General features: G+C 47.6%; 1 pseudogene; it reads right to left on the bottom strand.

Moving 5' to 3' along the window:
• Nucleotides 1-20938: 20938 nt before the first annotated feature.
• Nucleotides 20939-21402, bottom strand: part of LOC141153071 (uncharacterized) — a 78637-nt pseudogene continuing 78173 nt past the window's right edge.

The raw sequence follows: 21402 nt of genomic DNA, 5'->3' as shown, positions 1-21402 counted from the left end.
GCTGGAATCTCCTCCATTCTGCTCCTGTCACTGCTGAGCCGTCTACACTGGAGCTGCTGGAATCTCCTCCATTCTGCTCCTGTCACTGCTGAGCCGTCTACACAGGAGCTGCCGGAATCTCCTCCATTCTGCTCCTGTCACCGCTGAGCCGTCTACACTGGAGCTGCTGGAATCTCCTCCATTCTGCTCCTGTCACTGCTGAGCCGTCTACACTGGAGCTGCTGGAATCTCCTCCATTCTGCTCCTGTCACCGCTGAGCCGTCTACACTGGAGCTGCTGGAATCTCCTCCATTCTGCTCCGGTCACCGCTGAGCCGTCTACACTGGAGCTGCCGGAATCTCCTCCATTCTGCTCCTGTCACCGCTGAGCTGTCTACACTGGAGCTGCCGGAATCTCCTCCATTCTGCTCCTGTCACCGTTGAGCTGTCTATACTGGAGCTGCCGGAATCTCCTCCATTCTGCTCCTGTCACCGTTGAGCTGTCTATACTGGAGCTGCCGGAATCTCCTCCATTCTGCTCCTGTCACCGCTGAGCCGTCTACACTGGAGCTGCTGGAATCTCCTCCATTCTGCTCCGGTCACCGCTGAGCCGTCTACACTGGAGCTGCCGGAATCTCCTCCATTCTGCTCCTGTCACCGCTGAGCTGTCTACACTGGAGCTGCCGGAATCTCCTCCATTCTGCTCCTGTCACCGTTGAGCTGTCTATACTGGAGCTGCCGGAATCTCCTCCATTCTGCTCCTGTCACCGCTGAGCCGTCTACGCTGGAGCTGCTGGAATCTCCTCCATTCTGCTCCTGTCACCGCTGAGCCGTCTACACTGGAGCTGCTGGAATCTCCTCCATTCTGCTCCTGTCACCGCTGAGTCGTCTACACTGGAGCTGCCGGAATCTCCTCCATTCTGCTCCTGTCACCCCTGAGCAGTCTACACTGGAGCTGCAGGAATCTCCTCCATTCTGCTCCTGTCACCCCTGAGCAGTCTACACTGGAGCTGCAGGAATCTCCTCCATTCTGCTCCTGTCACCCCTGAGCAGTCTACACTGGAGCTGCAGGAATCTCCTCCATTCTGCTCCTGTCACCGCTGAGCCGTCTACACTGGAGCTGCTGGAATCTCCTCCATTCTGCTCCTGTCACTGCTGAGCCGTCTACACTGGAGCTGCTGGAATCTCCTCCATTCTGCTCCTGTCACCCCTGAGCAGTCTACACTGGAGCTGCAGGAATCTCCTCCATTCTGCTCCTGTCACCCCTGAGCAGTCTACACTGGAGCTTCTGGAATCTCCTCCATGCTGCTCCACACCTTATGATGATGCTTATCGCGTCTAGTTGCACATTTGCCCTCTTTCTTAATGCCATGTAACTCTATTCCATTATTATATTTTTTTACACCCTCTTTTAATAATTTATACTGTTGCACTTAATACGCATGTATTGGTGGATTGCTACCAAATTTATTATCTTTCATGTGGGCAGGTCCCCTCTTTGGCATAAAAGATCCAACTGAAGATTGATCCATATTCATTGCTGGGAGTATATATTTATTATAGCAAAGGATCCTGTTCGATAACAGTCTACTCAAGTGGAGTGTCTCCCCTCCAGCTATAGTGAATCGTCTCAGCGATCGTATAGTAAGTTTCTTCTTTAATTCTTATTATTTTCTGTAACTGCATACAGTGCCTACAAGTAGTATTCAACCCCCTGCAGATTTAGCTGGTTTGATAAGATGCAAATAAGTTAGAGCCTTCAAACTGCAAACGAGAGTAGGTTTTATGAACAGAAGCATAAATCTTACAAACCAAAAAGTTATGTTGCTCAGTTGAATTTTATTAAATTTAAACATAAAAGTGTGGGTCAATTATTATACAACCCCTATGTTTAATATTTTGTGGAATAACCCTTGTTTGCAATTACAGCTAATAATCGTCTTTTATAAGACCTGATCAGGCCGGCACAGGTCTGTGGAGTTATCTTGGCCCACTCCTCCATGCAGATCTTCTCCAAGTTATCTAGGTTCTTTGGGTGTCTCATGTGGACTTTATTCTTGAGCTCCTTCCTCAAGTTTTCAATTGGGTTAAGGTCAGGAGACTGACTAGGCCACTCCAACACCTTGACTTTTTCCCTCTTAAACCAGGCCTTGGTTTTCTTGGCTGTGTGCTTTGGGTCGTTGTCTTGTTGGAAGATGAAATTACGACCCATCTTAAGATCCTTGATGGAGGAGCGGAGGTTCTTGGCCAAAATCTCCAGGTAGGCCGTGCTTTCCATCTTCCCATGGATGCGGACCAGATGGCCAGGCCCCTTGGCTGAGAAACAGCCCCACAGCATGATGCTGCCACCACCATGCTTGACTGTAGGGATGGTATTCTTGGGGTCGTATGCAGTGCCATCCAGTCTCCAAACGTCACGTGTGTGGTTGGCACCAAAGATCTCGATCTTGGTCTCATCAGACCATAGAACCTTGAACCAGTCTGTCTCAGAGTCCTCCAAGTGATCATGAGCAAACTGTTGACGAGCCTTGACATGACGCTTTGAAAGTAAAGGTACCTTACGGGCTCGTCTGGAATGGAGACCATTGCGGTGGAGTACGTTACTTATGGTATTGACTGAAACCAATGTCCCCACTGCCATGAGATCTTCCCGGAGCTCCTTCCTTGTTGTCCTTGGGTTAGCCTTGACTCTTCGGACAAGCCTGGCCTCGGCACGGGAGGACACTTTCAAAGGCTGTCCAGGCCGTGGAAGGCTAACAGGAGTTCCATAAGCCTTCCACTTACGGATGATGCTCCCAACAGTGGAGACAGGTAGGCCCAACTCCTTGGAAAGGGTTTTGTACCCCTTGCCAGCCTTGTGACCCTCCACGATCTTGTCTCTGATGGGCTTGGAATGCTCCTTTGTCTTTCCCATGTTGACCATGTCTGAGTGCTGTTCACAAGTTTGGGGAGGGTCTTAAATAGTCAGAAAAGGCTGGCAAAAGAGATCTTTAATCCACACATGTGAAGCTCATTATTCTTGGCGCCTGAACTACTTCTTAATACTTTAGGGGGACCAAACAGAATTCTTGTGGTTTGAGGGGTTGAATAATAAATGACACTCTGAATTAACTTTTAACGTTTTAAAAAACAAAACAAAAACAAAAACAAAATTTGCTGCAGTGCATTTCCCACTTCCAGGCTGATCTACAGTACAAATGTCACAATGCCAAGTTAATTCCGCATGTGTCAACCAGCTAAATCTGCAGGGGGTTGAATACTACTTGTAGGCACTGTATGTATTGTCTCCTTCTGTAAAATCTTTGTATATTTTTCCTAAACACTGCTTCCCTTTTGGATTAAATATAAAATTGAATAGTTCTGTTTCTTTTGTCCTGTAATCGTTCCTCCCCCGAAGCCATACGCTATCAGAAAGGAGGCATCCGACCTGGCCTGTATTATATTTCAAATTGGGTCAGGGGTGGCAGAATTAAGGAGGTGTGTACGCCATACGCTTTCTGCTCGCTTGCCGATAGCTATGTAGTGAGTAATCGGGATTGTGTGCTCGAGAATTCCTGCTCAATCCTGTGAATTCTTGACAGAGTGACGGCAGCGGTGAGATATTGTGTGATCTCCCCGGTGTCATCACTGATGTCCCTGACATTATTTAATTATTCAGTTTTCTGCATCTTGTTATTTACACATAATTATCTATAGCAGTTGACCAATATTTGCTCACATCACAACAATATGACAGTAATTGTTTACACTTTGTATGGGTTGTAATTAAATCTTCCCCCCTCTACATAGGTTTGGTCTGATATTCACCATAGGGTCGGAGTTGGTTGTGCGCATGTGGCGCTGCCGTATCTCTTTTGACTCCCCAAAGTGCGTTACCACGTGACTCGCTTGCGCTCCATGCGGGTCATGTTACACTGGCCAGGAAGTCCCCTTGATTCCTAAGAGACAGAGCAGACGCACAATGCGCCGACATACCAACATGTGACCATTTCCCATGTGACATGGCACTTTTCTATTGGCGGGTGGGTATTTAAATAGATTGCGGCCCCTGTGGTTAGACAAGCCCCCAGAAAAAGCGAGGTGAAACGGCGTCAGAGTGGTTGGAGACATGGAGCACAGTGTATTACCCTGGCAGCATTCACATGTAAGTACGTCTGCTTATTCTGGTACTGTCCATCTTTTGCTGCCTAGAGCATAACCACTATATTTGATCCATATACACTACCATTCAAAAGTTTGGGGTAATTTAGAAATTTCATTATTTTTGAAAGAAAAGCCCATATTTTTTCAATGAAGCTAACATGAAATGAATCAGAAATCCACTCTATACATTGTTAATGTGGTAAATGACTATTCTAGCTGCAAACGTCTTGTTTTTATTGCAATATCTACATAGGTGTATAGAGGCCCATTTCCAAAAACCACCACTCCAGTGTTTTAATGGTACATTATGTTTGCTAACTGTGTCAGAAGGCTAATGGATGTTTAGAAAACCCTTTGTGACAGAGTCACTGGTATGTTATATGAGGGGAGGTAAGTGTCGCACAGGTTGCTAGCCTATGTGAACTGAAACCAATAAACTTTCTGCCAGCATGTTATATGCTAGTGACTTAACTCACTTAAAGGGCGTGGTTTTAGGGGAATGACCTAGAGATGGGAGGGACGTCATTCCCCATACCTCCACCCCAGGGTGTGGCTGAGCAACGTTTAAATGTTCAGTCCTGTCTTTTTTTCTCTGTGTTGTGTTTGGAGAGGCAAGGTCTCCAGACTTTACAACCATAGCTCAGGAGGGAGCTGAAGGCTGGACATAACTAGTGTGTGCGACCCGCACACACATATATGTACTCTGCTACAGTTTATCTTTTGTTTTGTTGTTTTGCCAAGTAAAGCTGTATTTATTTTGCTGGAGTGCAGAGCTTTATGCTGTTAATAAAGCCTGCAAGGAAAACCCGGGTTCCTGAGTCTACTTCCGCACAGTTGGTGTGAGAGTGCGAGCAAGATTCCAGGAACACGTGTACCTGCCACACAGTCCAGTGGATGCCCTGGGTAAAGGCCGCCAGCCAGCCAGAGAAGTCCAGCAGCATGGAGGAGCTCGTTAAGCACCTGGCCCAAAGCCAACAGAGCATGCAGCAACTGCACTTGCAGACCCAGCAGCAGCACTGAGAGCAGCTACAGCAGCAATGGGAGCAGGAGACAAATAAACTCCTGATACATCAAATCCAGCAGCAGCAACGACAGATGGAGCTCCTAGCAGCGGAGATCCGTGGCAGGACATCCGCTCAACCCCCAGATCCAGGTGAGGACGCACGCGTCAGGAAAACGGTAAGGAGAACCTTACAGAAGATGACCACAGGGGATGACGTTGAGGTGTTCCTGACTGTTTTTGAAAGGGAGGCGGAACGGGAGAGATTACCTCGGGAGCAGTGGGCGGAGGTTCTGGCGCCATATTTGACCGGGGAGCCGCAGAAGGCCTATTATGATCTGACTTTACAAGACGCAAATCAGTACGCAAAATTAAAAACTGAGATATTGGCATGCTCAGGAGTGACTATGTCTGTCAGAGCGCGAAGGGTCCACCACTGGGCGTATGCTGGTGACAAACCTCCATGCTCACAGATGTTCGACTTGTTACATCTTGTCCAGAAGTGGCTGCAGCCAGAGTTTTCCACTCCTGCCCAGATGGTTGACCGGTTCATCCATTCCCTACCTAGGCCGGTGCAGACCTGGATTGCCCAGGGCGACCCTCAGAATGCGGATGACCTTATTGGCCTGGTAGAGAGGTACCAAGTGGTCGAAAAATCCCTAGGGAAATCCGACATAATCACCTCCCCTTACTGGAGTGCCCAAAAGGGGACGGGCTCACCACAGAAGAGGTTCAGAGCCACAACTGGAGGGCGTCCCACTTCCACTGAAGGTGCCGCAAAGACTGTTGTTAAGGATGTGATCTGTTGGCGGTGTTGCAATCCGGGACACGTAGCCGCCCAGTGTAATACGTCTGCTGAGCCAATGGACTGCAGCCTAGGCAGACGATGTTCATACTATGCTTACCCTGCCTGCAGTGTGGACTGTCAACCTGGCGAGGGGCCGCAGCCATGTACCGTATCCGTTAACGGAATGATGGTCCTGGGGCTGTTGGACTCTGGGAGTCTGGTAACCTTAATCAGTGCCACCCTTCCCCACCAGCTAATCCTTACCAAATCTGTGGGCGTCCGCTGCATACATGGGGACGCTAAGAACTACCCGGTGGCCAGAGTGACAGTCGGAAAAGACTGTGGCGCCCAGTCCCACGAGGTTGGGGTGGTCAGGGACCTGATACATCCCGTCATTTTGGGGCACGATTTTACCTTGTTCTGGGACTTGTGGGGGAAGGGATCCAGACCGAGTCCCGTGGAAAAAAGCCAGGACCCTAGAGAAATACCCCGGTCGACATCGGAAGTGGATGAGTTCCCACTATGTGTCCTTGTCGGCGACGAGGACGAGACTGTGTCTGAGGTCGACCTCCCTGAATTAGAGGTGCCTGGAGAGAACTTTGGGTCAGCTCAGGTTCGGGACTTGACTTTGAAAGGGGCGTGGGATAATATTACTGTTTGTAATGGTGTTGCTCAAGAGCCGGGGGCGGACACCAGGTACCCACACTTTGCAGTTCAGGGGGAGCTATTATATCGGGTAACCAAACTAAAAAGTGAAGAGGTAGTGGAACAGCTGTTAGTTCCAGGTTCATACCGTCAGAGGATATTAAACATGGCACACTCACATATTCTGGGGGGACACCTAGGGGTTGAGAAAACCCAGGAGAGAATTATAAGGAGTTTTTTTGGCCAAGATGTTATCAGGAAATCTTAAACTATTGTAGGTCCTGCCTCACCTGCCAGATAACCGCGCCCACCTCCCACTTCTGTAGTCCATTAGTTCCACTATCTGTCATAGAGGTTCCCTTTGAAAGGATTGCCATGGACCTTGTGGGTCCATTAGTTAAATCTGCCCGGGGCCACCAATACATCCTGGTGGTCATGGACTATGCGACCCGGTATCCCGAAGCGGTACCCCTAAGGAACTCGTCCAGAAAAGTATAGGCCGAGAGCTAGTTCATATTTTTGCTCGGACAGGTCTGCCAAAAGAGATTTTGACAGACCAAGGAACCCCCTTCATGAGCAAGGTGATAAAGGAGCTATGCAGAGTCCTTCAGATTGCCCAGATTCGGACCTCAGTTTATCATCCGCAGACGGACGGCTTAGTGGAACGCTTCAATAAGACTTCAAAGGTGATGCTCGGGAAGGTCGTTGAAAAGGATGGGCGAGACTGGGACTACCTGCTCCCATTTCTGATTTTCTCTGTCAGAGAAGTTCCTCAAGCCTCCACTGGCTTCTCTCCATTTGAGCTCCTATATGGATGGCATCCAAGAGGTCTCCTAGACATCACCAAGGAAACCTGGGAGGCCGAGGTCACGCCCCACCGGAGCATCATCGAACATGTCGCCCAGTTACAGGAGAGAATGGCTAAGGTGATGCCCATCGTGAAAGAACATCTCCTCCAGGCGCAGGAAGCCCAGGCGAGTGTGTATAACCGGTCGGCAAAGCCGAGACAGTTCCAACCTGGGGATCGCGTCCTGGTTCTTATTCCCACCGTTGAAAGTAAGTTTCTGGCCAAGTGGCAAGGCCCATATGAGGTGGTGGAGAAGCTCGGTGAAGTGAACTAGCCTGGCCGAAGAAAGCCACACCAGGTGTACCATGTAAACCTGCTCAAGCCGTGGCGAGATTGGAAACCCGTGGGAACTCCTTGCCTGGGAGCCACTCCTGAAGGCCAGGTGCAAGATGTCACGATAGCGGAGACCCTTTCGCCAGCCCAGAAGCAACAGTGTCGAGAACTGCTCCAGCAGAATCGGGACCTGTTCTCAGAGTTGCCGGGGCATACCCAGGTGGTGGGGCATACCCAGGTGGTAGAACATGATGTGCTAACAGAGCTGCATATAAGGGTGAACCTGAAGCCATACAGGATTCCTGAAGCATGCCGGGAGGTGATCTCGGCTGAGGTGAAGAGGATGTTAGACCTTGGTGTGATAGAGGAGTCAAAGAGTGGATGGTCGAGCCTCATCGTCCTCGTGCCAAAACCCAATGGAGAGTGGAGGTTTTGTAATGATTACCGCCGGCTGAATGAGGTGTCCAAGTGTGACGCATACCCAATGCCCGGTGTCGATGAACTGATTGAGAGGCTTGGACCGGCGAGGTACATCACCACTCTGGACCTGACAAAGGGCTACTGGCAGATCCCCATGTCCGAGACGTCCAAGGAAAAGACGGCTTTCTCAACACCTGATGGGTGCTTCCAATACACTCGGATGCCGTTCGGACTACAGGGGGCCCCAGCCACCTTCCAGAGGGCTATGAATCGGATTCTAGCCCCACATAAGAAGTATGCTGCAGCCTACCTTGACGACTTTGTAGTCTTTAGCCTAGACTGGGAAAGTCATCTACCTGAACTATAGGTCGTTCTGGATGCTCTAAGAAAGGTGGGATTTACAATAAATCCAAAAAATGCGCCGTTGGAAAAGAAGAGGCCAAGTACTTGGGCTATGTCGTCAGGAGAGGCGAAATAAAGCCTCAAGTTAATAAAGTGGAGGCAATCCAGACCTGGCTGAAACCGCTCTCCAAGAAGCAAGTGAGAGCATTCCTGGGAATGGTGGGATATTACCGGTGGTTTATCCCAAATTTTGCCATGATGGCCGCGCCATTGACAGATCTCCTAAAAGGCACCAGATCAACCATGGTGAAGTGGACAGAGGAAACAGAGACTGCATTTCAACTGTTAAAGTCAGCACTGTGTAAACAGACGGTCCTGGTAGCACCAGACTTCAAGAAAGAGTTTGTGGTCCAGACAGATGCTTCAGAGGTTGGTCTAGGGGCCGTACTTTCTCAAGAGATAAATGGAGAAGAACATCCCATTCTCTGAGCCGGAAGCTTTCATCCTGCGAGTAAAACTACGCAATAGTAGAAAAAGAGTGTCTAGCCATAAAATGGGTTGTAGATACACTAAGATACTACCTGTTAGGCCGGAAGTTTAAGTTGGTATCAGACCATGCCCTGTTGAGATGGTTGAGGGAAAAGAGGGGTAAAAATGCCAGGGTAACTAGATGGTTCCTAGCTCTTCAGGACTTCAACTTTCACATAGAGCATAGGCCTGGGAAGATACATGGGAACGCTGATGCCCTTTCTAGAATTCCCTGTCTGGTATCAGAAGGTGCCCAAATCCCCGGCTTTGGGCAGAGGGGGGGGGATATGTGACAGAGTCACTGGTATGAAATATGAGGGAAGGTATGTGTCGCACAGGTTGCTAGCCTGTGTGAACTGAAACCAATGGACTTTCTGCCAGCATGTTATATGCTGGTGGGTTAACTCACTTAAAGGGCGTGGTTTTAGGGGAATGACAGTGATGGGAGGGACATCATTCCCCATACCTCCACCTCAGGGTGTGGCTGAGCATCGTTTAAATGTTCAGCCCTGTTTTTTTTTCTTTGAGTTGTGTTTGGAGATGCAAGGTCTCCAGACTGGACAGCCATAGCTCAGGAGGGAGCTGAAGGCTGGACATAACTAGTGTGTGCAACTCGCACACACATATATGGACTGTGCTATAGTTTATCTTTTGTTTTTGTGGTTTAGCCAAGTATGGCTGTAATTATTTTACTGGAGTGCAGAGATTTAGGCTGCTAATAAAGCCTGCAAAGAAAACCCGGGTTCCTGAGTCTACTTCTGGAAGTGGCCGAGCGAGTCGTCCTACCACACCTTGCACAAGTATGTTAGCCCAGCTGAAAACGGTTTGGCTGGTTTGAGAAGATATAAAATTGTCCTTCCTTTGAGATAGTTGAGAATCTGGAGCATTACATTAGTTTGTTCTATGAAACTCTCAAAATAGCCAGAACTTTCATGTGAAACTCGACAGTCTATTATTGTTCTTAGAAATGAAGGCTATTCCATGCAAGAAATTGCCAAGAAACTGAAGATTTCCTACAACTGTGTGTACTACTCCCTTCAGAGGAGAGCACAAACAGACTCTAACCAGAGTAGAAAGAGAAGTGGGAGGCCCCGCTGCACAACTGAGCAACAAGACAAGTACATTAGAGTCTCTAGTGTGAGAAATCGACGTCTCACAGCTCCTCAACTGGCAGCTTCATTAAATAGTACACGCAAAACGCCAGTGTCAACGTCTACAGTGAAGAGGAGACTCCGGGATGCTGGCCTTCAGGGCAAAGTGGCAAAGAAAAAGCCATATCTGAGACTGGCTAATAAAAGGAAAAGATTAATATGGGCAAAAGAACACAGACACTGGACAGAGGAAGATTGGAAAAAAGTTTTATGGACAGACGAATTAAAGTTCGAGGTGTTTGGATCACACAGAAGAACATTTGTGAGAAGCAGAACAACTGAAAAGATTCTGGAAGAGTGCCTGACGCCATCTGTCAAGCATGGTGGAGGTAATGTGATGGTCTGGGGTTGCTTTGGTGCTGGTAAAGTGGGAGATTTTTACAAGGTAAATGGGATTTTGAATAAGGAAGGCTATCACTCCATTTTGCAACGCCATGCCATACCCTGTGGACAGCGTTTGATTGAAGCCAATTTCATCCTACAACAGGACAATGACCCCAAAGCACACCCCTAAATTATGCATGAACTATTTAGGGAAGAAGCAGGCAGCTGGCATTCTGTCTGTAATGGAGTGGCCAGCACAGTCACCAGATCTCAACCCTATTGAGCTGTTGTGGGAGCAGCTTGACCGTATGGTACGCAAAAAGTGCCCATCAAGCCAATCCAACTTGTGGGAGGGGATCAGGAAGCATGGGGGGGGATTTCTCAGGATTACCGCAGCAAATTAACAGCTAGAATGCCAAAGGTCTGCAATGCTGTATGTTACACTCGCGCCCGGACTGACTGGCGTGAGCGTGATTAGTGATCCCACTGTACCATGAACCGAGGAGTGCCTGGAGAGGCGTAACTAAGTATCAACCCGATCCGACCAAGGTCGCACGGCGGCTTAGTTGACTCCGTGGACCAAGGAGGAACCGAGCAGAGGAACCAGGTGCGACTCCAGGTCAGACCCAGGTCACAGTTGTTGACCCACACCGGGGAATGCAGGAACAGGCAGGTTAGACTGGCATACAGGCAGGTGGGCACTGGCAAGCACGGCTGGTATGCAGACAGGTGGGCACTGGCAAGCACGGCTGGTATGCAGACAGGGAGATACTGGCAAGTACGGCTGGAGTGCAGACAGGGAGGTACTAGCAGGTTGGAGCGCAGGCTGGATAGGGTCCAGTACAGACTGGGAGACAGGTACAGAGCTGCCGATGCGGTAGACAAGCAGAGTAAAGCGAAACCGCCGGAGCGGAGGACAAGGCAGAGCAGAGAGGAACTGCTGGTGCGGTGAGCAAGCAGAGTGGAGCGAAAACCGCAGGTGCGGTGGGCAAGGCAGAGCAGAGTGGAACCGCCGGAGCGGTGGACAAGGCAGAGCAGAGAGAAACCGCAGGTACGGTGGACAAGGTAGAGCAGAGCGGAACCGCCGGGGCGGTGGGCAAGGCAGAGCAGAAAGAAACCGCATGTGCGGTGGACAAGGCAAAGCAGAGCGGAACCGCCAGAGTGGTGGGAAAGGCAGAGCAGAGAGAAGCCGCCGGAGCGGTGGACAAGGCAGAGCAGAGAGAAGCCACCGGAGCGGTGGGTAAGTCAGAGCAGAGAGAAACTGCCGGAGCGGTGGGTAAGGCAGAGCAGAGGGAAGCCGCCGGAGCTGTGGGTAAGTCAGAGCAGAGAGAAACCGCCGGAGTAGTGGGCAAGCAGAGCCGAACAGGGCTGCAGGTGCAGGCAGAGAGGACAGGGCTCTGTTCACATGGAACAGTATGGAAAACACAGGAGGATGGCTAGAACACAGGAGGAAGATACGGTGGAAGGGAAAAGGGACAAGCAGAACCAGATACACACAAGGTACTTCCAATGAAGTAGCGAGTGGACACAAAACTCACAAACAGAAGTACAGAGACAACGGGTTGGAGTACACTCCCTGACAGAAGTTATGTCGCTTATCCATGTTATGTAAATGAAAGCGTATAACCTGACGTTAAATTCATTCATTGTTTTTATAAATTACTCTTTTGAAAGCTGAAACCCTACCAAATTTAGTTTAGGTAAAGAAAATAAATTGGCATCAATGCTGAAATATTGATCATTTAATGAACACAGAATGGTCCGATTTTGGCAAGACAAAAGTTTTGTCGCCCACAGAAAGTAATGTGATATTCAAACAAATAATTATCTTAAAATACAAATATATGTGGCATAACATTGGTGAATGGAGTTGTGGTGCTATTAGAGTCATATTTAATATTTTGTGACTTCCATGAGCTTGAAGGACTGCATCCATGCGGTTCAACAATGATTCATACAATTTATTAATGAAGTCATCAGGAATAGCAAAGAATGCAGTCTTACATGCCTCCCAGAGGTTATCTAGATTCTTTGGTTTTGTCTTCCAAGCTTCCTCTTTAATCCTATTACGGGTCCGGGAGGTGGAACCTCTGTGCTACGGTGCAAGGAGGGACCCAGAGGGGCGTAACTAAGTATCAACTCGGACCGACCCTGGTCGTACGGCGGCTAACGACTCCGTGACCAGGGAGGAACCGAGCCGAGGGACCAGGTGCTACTCTGGGGACGACCTTGTAAGGGAGCAGGTGACTCCCACGGTACAGATGGCAGGGACTGACCAGAATAGCAGATAGGCACAGCAGGCAGGCTGGCGAGCAGAAGCCTCCAGGTAGGCTATCAGGTAGACACTGCAAGTGACGGCAGGAGTTTCTAGGTGGGCTGGCAGGTGGTCACGGCCAGTGACGGCAGGAGCCTGCGGGTAAGCACGGCAGGTAACAAGCAGGAAACAGGCAGGTCACAGGCAAGTGCTCCCAGGTGAGCGGGCTGGCAGGCACGGCAGGTAACAGGCCAGTGCTCCCAGGTGAGCGGACTGGCAGGCACGGCAGGTAACAGGCAAGTGCTCCCAGGTGAGCGGGCTCGTAGGCATGGCAGGTAACAGGCAGGCAACAGGCAAGTTCTCCCAGGTGAGCGGGCTGGCAGGCACGGCAGGTAACAGGCTGGCGGGCAAGACTGGTAGTCACGTTAGCAGCGGGACCTGAGGGCTGAAACAGAGGTCAGAAACACTGCGCAACAACTTTTGCTCGGGCACCTCCATTTTGGAGGAGGTGCCTTATATATGGGAGGATCCTCAGCTATTGGCCGGGGACTCCTTAGGACGGCTTCCCTCCCTCTTAAAGGGGCCGCGCGCGCCCTAAGCACAGTGCCCGGGGAGCTGCGCGCACCGGCAGCAGGAAGAGGAGCGCAGAAGAACGCAGAGCGGGGAGTGAGGAGGTGAGTGGGACGGCGTCTCTGCCTAGCAGGGGGCAGAGACGCCGATGCTACACATCCTACCCCAAACATGCTCAATGATGTTCATGTCTGGTGACTGGGCTGGCCAGTCCTTGAGCACCTTGATCTTTCTTGCCTGGAGGAACTTTGTTGTAGAGATGGATGTATGAGATGGAGCACCATCCTGCTGCAGAATTTGACCCCTTTTATGATTTGGAATGTAAGAAGTAGCTAATACTTCTTGATATTTTAGGCTATTGATATTGCCTTTCACCTTGCAAATGTTTTGCACACCCCATACTGAATGTAACCCCAGACCATGATCTTTCCACCACCAAATTTAACTGTTTTCTGGGTGTAATTTGGATCCATACGGGCTCCAGTAGGTCTCCTGCAGTATTTGCGGCGACTGTGGTGTAATTCTACTGAAGATTCATCAGAGAAATCGACCTTCTACCACTTTTCCAGCATCCATCTGTTTAGCAGGCTGTGTGACTTTGCAAATGCCACACAGTTTTTTTATTTGCCTTTTGTTTAGTGCTGGCTTCTGGGCACTGATTCGACCATGGAGGCCATTTCGAGACAGAATCCTACAAACTGTTCTAGTTGACACAGGGACTTGAGGTGACCAGGCCTGTTGGAGCTCTGCTGCAGTGGAAGAGGGGCTTGCTTTGGATTTTCTAACCAACAAACGTTCCTCCTGAGCAGTTGTCTTGCAGGGTCTGCCAGACCTGGGCTTATCAAACACATCTCCACTCTCTTGAAATCTTTTTTTAATTCTTTGTACTTGGCGCTGAGACACATTAAAGGTGCCAGCCACCTCTGCAGTGGATCTGGTCTTCAACCTCTTGATAATCAAGGCTTTGCTCGCAGGGTGGATGTTTGGCATGTTGTCAGAGCTCAAGTTGCAGTTCAAGTGAATGTCTGGGGTGCTGGGTTTCTTTTTATACACACCCACTAATTAACCAATCATTTACTGAGCACTGGTGAGGATGTAAACTAGGATTGGGTGCATCATATGACCAGATGACAAAACTTTTGTCTTGCCAAAACCTGACCATTCTGCGTTCATTAAATGATCAATATTTCAGCATTGATGCCAATTTATTTTCTTTACCTAAACCAAATTTGGGAGGGTTTCAGCTTTCAAAAGAGTAATTTATAAAACCAATGGATGAATTTAACGTCCGGCTATAAGCTTTTATTTACATAACATGGATAAGCGACATAACTTCTGTCAGGGATTGTAGGTACAGGTTCAGATACTGCAGGAAAAGGGAAGGTACGGACATAGAGACAAACAGGTAACAGGCTAGGATACACTTCAGACAGGAACTGCTACTGCAATGAGATACAAGAACGAGCCTGGGTATACAGCCCCCAGAGTGGCGGAAACAGACTAGAAACAGGACAGGACCTGGCAATTCAGCAGCAAAGACTAACTGAGTGAAGGCGTTGCTCAGGCACCTCCTTCTGGGTGGAGGGGGTTTAAATATCCAGTGACCCACAGCAATAGGCTGGACACGCATTAGGGGTGCGCCCACAGCAGCTATAAGAACCAGGAAGTAACCGGACCGCCGCCCTAAGCAGTCAGTCAAGAGAAATGCACACAGCATGAACTGGAGCAAGGTTAGTAGGCTGGACTGACAGGTAAGATTGCGGTCTTGCATAGTGGGAGGTGGTGCACTATGCAAGCACGCCGCCAGGGATGTTACACTGTAATTGCTGCAAAGGGAGCATTCTTTGACGAAAGCAAGGTTTGAAGGAGAAAATTATTCTATCTAATAAAAATCATTATTTCTAACCTTGTCAATGTCTGGACGATATTTTCGATTCATTTTGCAACTCATTTGATAAATAAAAGTATGAGTTTTCATGGAAAACACAAAATTGTCTGGGTGACCCCAAACTTTTGAACGGTAGTGTATGTACCTTATTTAGGCATAAATAGCATTTAGGCTATACTTTTTACTAGTACTTCTGCTGGACTTTGCGTTATTGCAGCATATATAGTCCTTTGAACATAAATGCATTTCTATTTTTGCATATTATTGCACTTGCTTAGGCACTAGCACTATATATAGTATGCTTTTGGTATTTAGCATATATTTGCCTGAGTAATCCCATACTTATGTCCAATTGACTGATTTAGACTTTCTGATTTAAGGTCTGTGATCATCATTTGGAGGCTCTTCACCCTTTTTTTTTTTTATCTAGTTAATGTATTGATTGAATTAAAAATATATATTTTTTAATAATTTAGCTTGTATCTGTTTGTATCCTGTGACATATTTGATTTTCTGTCATGGATAATGGTTATTGATAGATATCGATCACAGCATTTAGCGGGTTAAACTGTGGTGAGCGGTGTGGGTACCCCTGTGCGCGCAAAATCGCCTCAATGTATCCATACGTCCAAGGCTGTGAAGGGGTTAATGAGAGCCTGAATCTTTTTATGAACAGGAAATGTGGGCCTCTTTTTTTTCTGCTCTAATCCATCAAACATTATATCTTGTATTGATTTCAGGGTCTTGGCATCTGCGATGCCAATGGTAGCTCTCCCAGCCTTAACCTGTCTTTTATAGGAGAGCAAGGCCTACCCCCTGTATTGCCATCAGAGGATGAAGAGGAAGAAGAATCCGATCCACATTCACCTTCCAACTTTATGGATTCATCTAAATCAGTTGATAATTTTTGGACTTTTTCCTTCCCTTTCGATCACTTTCCTTATTAATAAGGGTCTTCAGGGAATCCTTAACTTCTGTCCTGATCACAGATCTCAAATCCATGGTGAAAGTGGAGGATACTTCACAATCTGTACAGTCTTTACTGCTACAAGTCAGGTAACTTATCCCTACAAAGTGCACACTCCTTATTCTTAAGTTTTGCACCACATTCCTTAAGCCTTTCCTAGTCAGAAACGAAAAAGGGACCTAATTACAATGGTGAACTTTCACGGAGGTGACTCACCATCCTGACGTTTAATAAGACCCACTCAGCTGATCTCCGTCCATACTTAATTGATACTTAATTGATCCCCCGTCCATACTTAACTGATCCCGCGCCGATATCTAATCGATACACTTGCACATCCCTAATTGATCCCCGTCCATACACCTATATATAAATAATTGTGTTTTGTACTTGTACATATATACTGACTGTATCCCCATATTTAGAATGACGTCCATGTTGGCCGGAGCCGTGCAGTGTACATCTTGCGCAATGTATGCATTCCCTGAGCTACCGCTCAGGGATCCATACTGCTGCGAGAGATGTGAGCATATCGTGCACGTGGAAGCCCAAATCCTGGATCTAAGTGCTCAGATAGCGGTACTGAGGAGCATCGACAACATGGAACGGAGTTTGCTGCTCACCGAGCAGACACTCAATGGGTCAACACTGGGGGTGGAGCTTAGTGGGGAAGCGCAGGCTGAACAGGCAGGGAGCTGGGTAACAGTTAGAAGGGATAGAGGGAAGAAGTATAGGAAGGCTGGTTCAGAACCGGCATTATTGGAGCACGACAGATCCTCTGACCGCCGGGGGAGTGTATGCTCCAGTAATGAGGGGGAGGGGGGAAGTGTAGGGCAGGCTAGACAGGTCCTGGTAGTGGGTGACTCTATTATTAGGGGGACAGACAGGGCAATCTGTCACAAAGACCGGGATCGCCGAACGGTGTGCTGCCTCCCTGGCGCTCGAGTCCGGCACATCGCGGATCGGGTTGACAGGTTACTGGGTGGGGCTGGCGAAGACCCAGCGGTCATGGTCCACATTGGCACCAATGACAAAGTGAGTGGTAGATGGAGGGTCCTTAAAAATGATTTCAGGGATCTAGGTAGGAAGCTTAGGGCAAGGACCTCCAAGGTAGTTTTCTCAGAAATACTACCAATCCCGCGAGCCACACAGGAGCGCCAACGGGAGGTTAGGGAGGTGAATAAGTGGCTAAAGAGTTGGTGCAAGGCAGAAGGGTTTGGGTTCATGGAGAACTGGGCCGACTTCGCTGTCGGCTACAGGCTCTACCGTAGGGACGGGCTGCACCTCAATGGGGAGGGTGCAGCGGTGCTGGGGAAGAAGATGGCTAATAGGTTGGAGGAGTTTTTAAACTAGAGACGGGGGGGGGAAACCAAGGAAATAGGTGGGATGTGAGGCAAGCAAGGGGGAAGGGGAGAAGTGAATATAATGAGGGTGGAGAGGGGGGTGGGGATAGTACAGTTAGATCGTTAGAGAAGAATAGGATGCTAAATAACCCCAAAGTTTTATCTTGCATGCTGACCAACGCAAGAAGCCTGACCAATAAGGCGGATGAGCTGCAGGCGCTTATATCGGAGGAGAGGTATGACATCGTAGGTATAACAGAGACTTGGCTAGACGATAGCTACGACTGGGCGGTAAATTTATTAGATTATAGTTTATTTAGAAGGGACCGGAAACAGGGGAAAGGCGGAGGAGTCTGCTTATATGTAAAGTCACGTCTAAAGCCCAGACTAAGGGAAGATATAGGAGAGGGAGAAGAGGGGGTCGAGTCCATGTGGGTAGAGATAGAGGGGGCAAAAAATAATAATAAAATATTACTGGGGGTCTGCTATAAGCCACCCAATATAACAGAGGAGAATGAGAAACTGCTAGTAGGACAAATAGACAAAGTAGCAAAACATAATGAGGTGATTGTAATGGGGGACTTCAACTACCCGGATATTGACTGGGAAACAGAAACCTGTAGATCGCAGAAAGGAAAAAGGTTCTAGACAAATATCAAGGATAATTATCTCTCCCAACTAGTGCAGGAACCAACGAGAGGGAAGGCCGTGTTGGACTTAATATTGACTAATAGGCCTGATAGAATAACTGAGGTACAGATAGGGGGGCACCTAGGTAATAGTGATCATAATATTATCAATTTCAAAATGCCCTTCAGTAGGGTTATCAATAAGGGAACAACTAAAACATTAAACTTTAGGAGGGCGAAGTTTGATCAGCTGAAAGAAAACCTTCAACTTATAGACTGGGACAAAGTTCTTAATCAAGGAAATACGAATAGTAAATGGGAAACCTTCAAAATAATTCTGAATACTCAGTGCGAGAGGTATATACCGTATGGGAATAAAAGGGCCAGAAATAAGAGGAAACCAATATGGTTGAACAAGAACGTAAAAGGGGCGTTAAATAGCAAAAAAGAGGCATTCAAGAGATTAAAACAGGAAAACAGTAAGGAGGCACTAATGTGTTACAAGGAAAAAACGAGAACCTGCAAAAAACAAATAAAAATAGCGAAGGAGGAAACAGAGAGACGTATTGCTAGGGAAAGTAGATCAAATCCCAAACTGTTCTTTACGTATATAAATAGTAAAAGGATTAAATCGAATAATATTGGACCGATAAAAAGTGATGAAGGCAAAATCATAGAGAAAGATGAGGATAAAGCTAATCTATTAAATAAATTTTTTTCGTCAACTTTCACAAAGGAAAAAGAACTAACAGGCGAAATGAGAAGTGACAAACTTAATCCTCCACTAAGTATGACAAATCTAACCCAAGCTGGGGTACAGAAACGCCTCAGTAACATTAAAATAAACAAATCACCAGGACCTGATGGCATACACCCACGGGTACTAAGGGAACTAAGTAATGTGATAGACAGACCGTTATATCTTATATTTAAGGACTCTGTTGAGACTGGGTCTGTACCACTTGATTGGCGACAGGCGAATGTAGTGCCAATATTCAAAAAGGGAGCGAAAAGTGACGCCGGAAACTATCGGCCGGTGAGTCTGACGTCCGTTGTGGGCAAAATTTTTGAAGGCTTTATTAATGAGGCAATCATGGAGCATCTTGATGCTAATAATCTATTAACCCCGAACCAACATGGATTCATGAGGAATCGCTCCTGCCAAACAAACCTGATTGACTTCTACGAGGAGGTTAGCTCTCGAGTAGATCAGGGGGAACCAGTGGATGTCGTGTATCTCGACTTCTCAAAAGCGTTCGATAGCGTGCCACATAATAGGTTGGTATACAAAATGAGAATGATGGGGCTGGGGGAAAATGTCTGCAAGTGGGTAGCTAACTGGCTAAAGGATAGAAGGCAGAGGGTGGTTATAAATGGAATATACTCAGATTGGGTAAGCGTCACTAGTGGGGTACCACAGGGGTCTGTACTAGGCCCAATGTTATTTAATATCTTTATTAACGACATGGTCAACGGGATAAATAGTAAAATATCAATATTTGCAGATGACACAAAGTTATGTAAAACAATTAATACAAAAGAGGACAGTGCAGACCTACAGAGGGATTTGGATAAGCTGGGTAGGTGGAGCATTAAATGGCAAATGAGGTTTAACGAGGAGAAATGTAAGGTCATACATATGGGAAGGAAAAATGGAAGTCACCAGTACTCACTGAATGGGAAATCATTGGGGAATTCAGAGATGGAGAAGGACTTGGGGATCTTGATTGATAGCAAACTAAATTGGAGTGCCCAAAGTCAGGCCGCTGCTGTAAGGGCAAACAGGGTAATGGGATGTATCAGAAGAGGTATAGCTGCAAAGGATGAGAACATTGTTCTTCCACTGTACAAAGCACTGGTCAGACCACACTTGGAATACTGTGCTCAGTTATGGGCCCCAATATATAGAAAGGATATAAATGAGCTTGAAAAGGTACAAAGGAGGGCAACAAAATTAATAAAGGGAATGGAGGGACTGCAATACCCAGAGAGGTTGGCAAAACTAGGACTATTCAGCCTGGAAAAGAGAAGGTTGAGGGGGGACATAATAAATGTGTACAAATATGTTAGGGGACAGTATAGAGACCTTGCCCGGGATTTGTTCAAAAGGAGGGATATTACGGTAACAAGAGGGCATTCACTAAGACTGGAAGAGAAAAGGTTTCAGCACCAGCATAGGAAGGGGTTCTTTACGGTAAGAGCAGTGAGAATATGGAATTCACTGAGTGAGGAGACGGTAATGTCGGATTCACTAAACCAGTTCAAGCGGGGACTGGATGCATTTCTAGATACCAGGCAGATTTCTGCATATACTTAAAAATAAAATAAAATAGTAGGTTGATACAGGGATTTATTCTGACTGCTGGTTTCAGAGTCGGGAGGGAATTTTTCCTCAGGTGAAGATTGGCTAAATCATTTGGGGTTTTTGCCCTCCTCTGGATCAACTTTAGCAATTACAGAACTAACAGGTCGAACTTGATGGACGCAAGTCTTTATTCGGCTTTACTAACTATGTAACTATGTAAGACTACCGAATTTGGAAGCTGGATCAAATCACACGATTATTCTCCTTTGGAGATGGTGGATTCACGACCCACTCTTCTTCTCTGGCTCATCTTACTGTCGCTTCTGCCACTCGTGAGACTGCCACTGCTTTGTTCACTTTGATGCTGCTGCTCCTCCATAATAACCAGGGGAAGGAGAGCCAGAGCAAACCCACTTTTTTGTCAGTCAGACCTAATTTTAAATGAGGGAGCAGCCACAACTCCTACCCCTCTGCATGTCTCCTGTGGACCCCCCAGAAGTGCAATCCAACACTTCCGGGTCAGAAGTCTCCAGTACGCTCATCATCAGGGGGCATCAATCCCAGAAAATGAGCAGACCTGAGACAACGTAGCGGCCGGCAAACATCCAAACAGCCTCCGGGCGCTAGCATTCACACGAGCCCCCGCTGGGCTGGCGGAGGCGCTTCCAGGACCCGACATCGGCGCTACAGACAAGATGATGTTCTTCCAGGTAACCAGGCCGGGCCTAGCCAAGTTTCTTCCTTGACTTTTCACTCCTGATTCTTCATCTTCAGGTTTCCTCAAGGACAGGAAACCGACTGATGTGGGGGAGAGGTGCCGCCCTTTTATTCAGTAGGTTTTCTGTCCTTGTTGGGTAGATCCTGTCTTTCTCTTGTGGTGCTAATCATGGGGGACAGGAAAATTTTTAGAAATTGTTCTTGCGTTCAGGGAGATATTAATTAAAATCGTACTTATCAATGGGGGTGTACTCATTTATGCTGAGCACTGTTTATTAAAGTTTATAAAAC

The sequence above is a fragment of the Phyllobates terribilis genome, unplaced genomic scaffold (assembly GCF_046119375.1).
Source record: "Phyllobates terribilis strain yellow unplaced genomic scaffold, ASM4611937v1 Scaffold_1__5_contigs__length_1240528914, whole genome shotgun sequence".
Classification (NCBI taxonomy): Eukaryota; Metazoa; Chordata; class Amphibia; order Anura; family Dendrobatidae; genus Phyllobates; species Phyllobates terribilis.
The sequence above is the reverse complement of the archived record's forward strand: the minus strand, read 5'-3'. Positions and strand labels throughout refer to the sequence as shown.